This window comes from Notothenia rossii (assembly GCF_949606895.1).
Source record: "Notothenia rossii genome assembly, chromosome: 10".
NCBI classification, from domain to species: Eukaryota; Metazoa; Chordata; class Actinopteri; order Perciformes; family Nototheniidae; genus Notothenia; species Notothenia rossii.
Genome location: NC_136908.1, coordinates 1,197,939 through 1,204,992, shown reverse-complemented (window position 1 = coordinate 1,204,992; position 7,054 = coordinate 1,197,939). Strand labels below are relative to the sequence as shown.

The following is a 7,054-nucleotide window of genomic DNA, read 5'->3' as shown; positions in this document are numbered from 1 at the left end:
GATGAAGAGTCTACTGAAGTCTCTGAAACACAGAGAGGTGATGAAGAGTCTACTGAAGTCTCAGAGAGGTGATGAAGAGTCTACTGAAGTCTCAGAGCGGTGATGAAGAGTCTACTGAAGTCTCAGAGCGTGATGAAGAGTCTACTGAAGTCTCAGAGAGGTGATGAAGAGTTTACTGAAGTCTCTGAAACACAGAGAGGTGATGAAGAGTCTACTGAAGTCTCAGAGCGGTGATGAAGAGTCTACTGAAGTCTCAGAGAGGTGATGAAGAGTTTACTGAAGTCTCTGAAACACAGAGAGGTGATGAAGAGTCTACTGAAGTCTCAGAGAGGTGATGAAGAGTCTACTGAAGTCTCAGAGAGGTGATGAAGAGTCTACTGAAGTCTCAGAGAGGTGATGAAGAGTCTACTGAAGTCTCTGAAACACCAGAGAACCAGAGAGGTTAATCATCTGGACTGAACAGAAGAAGAAGAAGAAGAAGAAGAAGAAGAAGAAGAAGAAGAAGAAGAGGGGGTTCTTTATCTTTATATTATAATCTGATATTGACTTTGGTTTGGAGACACAGCTAAAGTAAAGAAGTTCACCTGGATGTTTTCACCTGGATGTATTCACCTGGATGTATTCACCTGGATGTTTTCACCTGGATGTATTCACCTGGATGTATTCACCTGGATGTATTCACCTGGATGTTTTCACCTGGATGTATTCACCTGGATGTACTTCTACACTGCGGTATATACAAGTAGACGATCAGAGTACTTCTTCTTCACCGTTTACTGTGACCTTTGAGAGTCCGATACAGAAGAGTCTCATGTTCAACAGACGTTCAAATAAACGGAGGTCAGCATGGCTCCCCTTCCTCTCAGATAAGAGCTGAGCTGAGGGGAGAACTCTCAGTAATAAATATATATATTATAATCCCTCTCCCTGCAGCTGAGTCCCAGCCATCAGGTGATATTCTGTCCTGTTTTCTGCACTTAATGCTGGCCTTTCAGAGACGCCGCCCCCTGAAGGCAGACACGGAGCATGACTTGGCATTTGAAAGCAGATAATAAAAGTTTCTTAAATACAGCTCTCATCTCAGAGTGCTTTTAGACGCCCTCAGTGCAGTCAATTATCTCCTCTCTCTCTCAGAGGCTCGCAGAGAAAGGTCTGAACGCCCCGATGATCAGAAATGTCAAACTCTGAACGCCTCGAAAAAAGCAAGACCTGCAAACATGAGAGCAACACGTGTCATGATGCTCAATGCGCCTGCTACCTGTACAGAGGAACTCAGAGGGGATGTTTAAATCCTGCTTTAAAGGCTCATGCTGAACTTCAATGGACGATTCAGATTTGATATTGTAAGTTTTATTGTCATATGTAACATAGCGTCGTTTTGGCACAGACATCTTGAATCCCAGGCTCCTCTAAGTAATATTTAAAGAGTCCCTAGTCATGCTCTCTGTGCTGTTCCCTGTCCTGCAGTGTGTTCTATAGGTGTTAGTGCATGTCAATGGTCTGCAAAGGCAATCATTTCCATGTCAAAAAAGTCACAGTTTGTCGTAAAACTGTTGAAATATAAGACTATGAAAAATACGCAACTAGAAAGACTACAAATCCCAGAGTCCCGGTCCCGCATGCTGGCTCTCACGGAACTGAGTAACGGCCCGTCTACACTACAGGCATCGAAAAATGCTTTCAACGCTTCGCCCATTCACTTGAATGGGGTGACGTAGAAGATTTTTAATCTTCGCCGAACTGCATTGTGGGGAGCATGGCATGGCTTTGCAAGCATCACGAGCATCTATCGGCATCAAAAGTTGAGGCTCGATGCTTGGCATCAGCCAATCAAATCCTGTTTATGCAAATCCCGCCAGTGCAAGCGCAGCCAATCAAACCGCGTGCAAGCTGGGAGAGCCAGACCGCAGTTCATTTCCTCATATTCCAAACGAGATATTACGGTAGCAAATCACCCGGTTCTTTACGACCAGAACTATTTACCGGGATACAAACCGGAGGAACCAGGCATGGAGGGAGGTGGCAGAGACAGTGGGTGAAACTGGTAGGTTTTCTCCTGTTTGGAGAGTTTATATCCAGTTTACTTCGTTTTAACATTGTTATTGCTTTGTATGTCGGGGGCGGGAGATTCATGTGATTGGTTGCTCGCAAAAAATCGCCAAGCTTCAGACACGCCCAGCTTCAAGATGTTTTGATGCCTGTAGTGTAGATGGGCCGTAACTCCCCTTGTGTGTATGTACAGCTCTCAACATGCCCAGACTTGGAGTGATTTTCACCTCTTTTTATACTTTCCGCCTCGTTCTGGAAGAAAGAAGTGAAATGTGCCAACGTGACGGCCGTCTGGGTGTGTGGTGCGAGACGGGAGATGTAGTTCATTGAGCGGTTTCACACAAAGTGTAACTTCAAAGTTTTACCACACATTTAATTTTTTTTACTTGTAAAATTATCTTTTAAATTGACAAACATCATATGTGTAATTCGTGGCTCAATTCAAACGAGATCGAGAGATAATCTTTCTCTCTCCATTGACTTCAATACATAACTTTTCCGAAATAAGGTCCCATGGAGGAGAGGGAGGGACTTCGCCTCTCTATAAAGTAACTTCACAAATATTCCCCAGAGTCCCATTCAATTAGTTTTGAGGTCTAACAGGAAGTGGAGAAATGTTCTGAATGTGTTTCCTTCTCTCTGTCTCGTGCAGTTTCTTTGGAAAGAAGCCTCAGCTGAATAAAATGTAATAATCATTATTTAAAAAGGGGTTTCCTCGAGATGGGGGACTGTGTTGAGGCTTGAAATCTTCTTTAATTGTTTTTGTTTATTTTCGAGCTTATCACGAAGTTTATAGATAGTTGAGTGGCGATGCGTAGGCCTGTCGCGATAATCGATAAATTGAGCAATTAATCAATTAATTATCGTGACAGGCCTAGCGATGCGACATGATTGGATAATGCTAATTGCCTGTATTGATATTGCCATTAATCGGTACTTTGAGTGAATGAATCAGGAACTCCCCGCCCTGTAGTGTCTTTTAACTTCTCTCATGAACAGACGGGTTCAAAGAGGTTTGAACACTTTGCTTCTGAACGCTGCAGGAAAGCGTTCACAGAGATTCGTCTCAGCAAACGTTGTTCTGCTGTCAGTAGAGACATGTTGCTGCTGGGGGGGAGAAAGAGCCGGGGGGGGGGGAGGGTTTCCAGTTTGATGTTAACAAGTGGGAGGCAGGCGGGGGAGGAAGAGACACTTCAGAGGGAACTCCGGGGGGAATGGAAAGTGTTCGAGGAGGCAGAACGAGGAGGGGGGGTTTGTCTTCACTGCTAAAGGTCGACAGCAGCAAGAAGAAGACGTGAGTAAAGTCTTTCTGATGAGAGGAGGAGGAGGAAGAGGGGATCAGGGTTCACCAGGAATTACAAGGAACTCGCTGATTTCTCTCCTCTTGCTTCACTTACGTTGGATACATGTGTGAGCAACATAACATGTGCCATTCATTGCTTTCATAGAGTGTGCTTATGAGACTTTTACAACTGATTCTCATTGAGGTAGTTCAGCTAATAAAAAAAGAAGGTATGCAAGCAACAAGTATAACATGTGAATAACTGAATCTATGCTTTCTGATTAAAGTGGAGATACAGAGGGGATCAGGTTTCAGATATGAGTAACATAATGAATATGTGCAGGGTTGATAATCAGTCATGGGATTTGGTTTGGGACAAGACGCAACCCTAAAAACTGTTCTGATGTTAATCGTCTAAACACAAAACTCTAGACAACCTAAGAGGAGGAAACTCCTGAAGCTTTGCTCGTTTTTTGGGGCGAAAGAAGCTCAGTTTGAAGGAACTTAAAGGGCCCATGTCATGCTTTTCTGGTTATCACCCGTCCCCTTGTGTGTTATGAAGGTTTTTCTGCATGTAAACGGTCTGCAGAGTCAAAACCCTCAAAGTACACCCTGTAGGAGTAAAACTCTAACTCAGAGAAGACCTGTCTATGCTGCCCCAGAACGCCTCGTTGGGGATTTCTCTTTTTCCATTGTTTTGCTTCCTGGGTTCTGTGACGTGTGAACACCCAGATCAACAATAAATGACCGGATTGGCCCAAATAGACCAATCCTTGGAGCCCCTCACACACCAGGACCCCTTGGCTAACTAACAGGGAGTCCCATTGACTTGCATAGAGCTCCCTGGTTGGTAATAGACGAGTTGGGATTGCGGAGAAATGCTCTCTGCAGACCCATTCTCACAGCGTTACAAACCTTTTTCTTACTCAATATCAAGCCACACTTATTGTTTTTACTTCGGCTGTGAGTGTTTGTGTGCTCAGGGTGAGTTTCGCTTGTTCTCCCTGTATCGCCAACCCGGAAACCTGTCCGCTCGTCGAAGCAGCGGCGAGCCTCGCAACGTCCCGACCAATCAGAGCACACTGGGCTCACAGGGAGGGGGGGAAGGAGCTCCAACAAGCCGTGTAGGACAGAGAGTGAATACACATACTATACAGAGATGCTGGATGAGAAACCAATGTGAGTTTGGAACATTGAACAATATACATATATTCTAGTAGACCTCAACAATGGAATTATGATCAGTAGAAATGGCCGTGACATGGGACCTTTAAAACTGAAAAGGCCACAAGTTCAAGTCCCAGATCGGAAAGAGTACTGCGGAGAAATATTCCAACAGTGAGCGGGAAGCAGGAGTCTGAGAGAACTGTTTGTAGCTCTAACACTGTCTCAGGAATTAAAAGAAAGTCGTTGATTTCTCTCCTCTTGGTTGACTGTATTTATTTTGGCTTTGGATCAACGTGTCCACAGAATAAGACGTGCAAATAATCGATTTAAAAGAGTTTAAAAGAGTGTGCTTATGAGATGTTTTGTAATATTTGCAACTGATTCTCATTGAGGTAAATCAGCTAATAAAAAAAGTAAGCAATCAAGAATAATATGTGGATAAAGTCTCTACTTTCCGATGAGAGGAGGAAGAGGGGATCAGGTTTCATCTAGGATTCACACACTGGATATGAATAAGTAACGGGATTTAATCATCGTTCTTATGTCAATCGTCTAATCACACAACTCTAGACAATCTAAGACGAGGAAATTCCTGAAGCTTTCCTTGTTTTTTGGGGCGAAAGAAACTCAGTTTTCAAGTACTTTGAACAGTAAAGGCCACAAGTTCAAGTCCCAGATCGGTACTGCTCAGACATCTTCAGGAAGCAGGAGTCATAGAGAACTGTTTGTAGGTCTAACATGTGTCAGGAATTAGAATAAAGATTTCCTCTGATTAAAGTGGAATTGGGATTTGGTTTGGGACAAGACACAACCCTAACCCTAACTACGGTTTTGATGTTAATTGTCTAAATACAAAACTCTAGAGAATCTAAGACGAGGAAATTCCTGAAGCTTTGCTCGTTTTTTGGGGCGAAAGAAGCTCAGTTTGAAGGAACTTAAAACAGAAAAAAGGGCCACAAGTCCAAGTCCCAGATCGGACAAAGTACAGAGTGTGGACTGGAACCTAATGAGATGCCAGTTCGCAGACATCTGTGTAAACGCACTGGTTTCCACTCTGGAGCAGAAACTCAGAGGAAGGAGTTCATGAAGAGAATCCCAGTGGATTGAACCCTACATCTAAAATTCATGGATGCAAGGAGACAGATGTTCATGTTCTGATACTGGACGTGTTTCCTGGACTCATTGAAGGTTTCATTCACATGAGCCTGATTGCTATTAAACATATGCCAACGTGTATATGCCCTGTAGCGTGTTCCCTAGGTGTTAGTGCATGTCAATGGTCTGCTAAGGCTAAAATCACTGTGTTCCCTAGGTATTAGTGCATGTCAATTGTCTGCTAAGGCTAAAATCACTGTGTTCCCTCTCCTGTAGCGTGTTCCCTAGGTATTAGTGCATGTCAATGGTCTGCTAAGGCTAATATCACTGTGTTCCCTAGGTATTAGTGCATGTCAATTGTCTGCTAAGGCTAAAATCACTGTGTTCCCTAGGTGTTAGTGCATTTCAATGGTCTGCTAAGGCTAATATCACTGTGTTCCCTAGGTGTTAGTGCATGTCAATGGTCTGCTAAGGCTAATATCACTGTGTTCCCTAGGTGTTAGTGCATGTCAATGGTCTGCTAAGGCTAATATCACTGTGTTCCCTAGGTGTTAGTGCATGTCAATGGTCTGCTAAGGCTAATATCACTGTGTTCCCTAGGTGTTAGTGCATGTCAATGGTCTGCTAAGGCTAATATCACTGTGTTCCCTAGGTGTTAGTGCATGTCAATGGTCTGCTAAGGCTAATATCACTGTGTTCCCTAGGTGTTAGTGCATGTCAATGGTCTGCTAAGGCTAATATCACTGTGTTCCCTAGGTGTTAGTGCATTTCAATGGTCTGCTAAGGCTAATATCACTGTGTTCCCTCTCCTGTAGCGTGTTCCCTAGGTGTTAGTGCATGTCAATGGTCTGCTAAGGCTAATATCACTGTGTTCCCTAGGTGTTAGTGCATTTCAATGGTCTGCTAAGGCTAATATCACTGTGTTCCCTCTCCTGTAGCGTGTTCCCTAGGTGTTAGTGCATGTCAATGGTCTGCTAAGGCTAATATCACTGTGTTCCCTAGGTGTTAGTGCATGTCAATGGTCTGCTAAGGCTAATATCACTGTGTTCCCTAGGTGTTAGTGCATGTCAATGGTCTGCTAAGGCTGATATCACTGTGTTCCCTAGGTGTTAGTGCATGTCAATGGTCTGCTAAGGCTGATATCACTGTGTTCGCTCTCCTGTAGCGTGTTCCCTAGGTGTTAGTGCATGTCAATGGTCTGCTAAGGCTGATATCACTGTGTTCCCTAGGTGTTAGTGCATGTCAATGGTCTGCTAAGGCTAATATCCATGTGTTCGCTCTCCTGTCTCGTGTTTTATTCACATGTGGCTGATTCCTATGAGAACATGCCAAAGTGAAGTCATTTCAAACAACGCACTCACATTTGAGGAAACTCACCATTAGTGCGTCTGAAAAGCTCTTTGATTGGTACAGATGTTTACACGGGGAGCACTTAACACTTAAAGACGGCTCTAACCTTCC

The 7,054-nt window shown here is 43.8% G+C and overlaps 1 protein-coding gene across 2 annotated transcripts in view; it reads left to right on the top strand.

Annotated features, from left to right (window-relative positions):
- LOC307022902 (class I histocompatibility antigen, F10 alpha chain-like) overlaps window positions 1-7,054 on the top strand; it is a 455,191-nt gene that overhangs the window by 161,293 nt on the left and 286,844 nt on the right. The window lies entirely within an intron of this gene.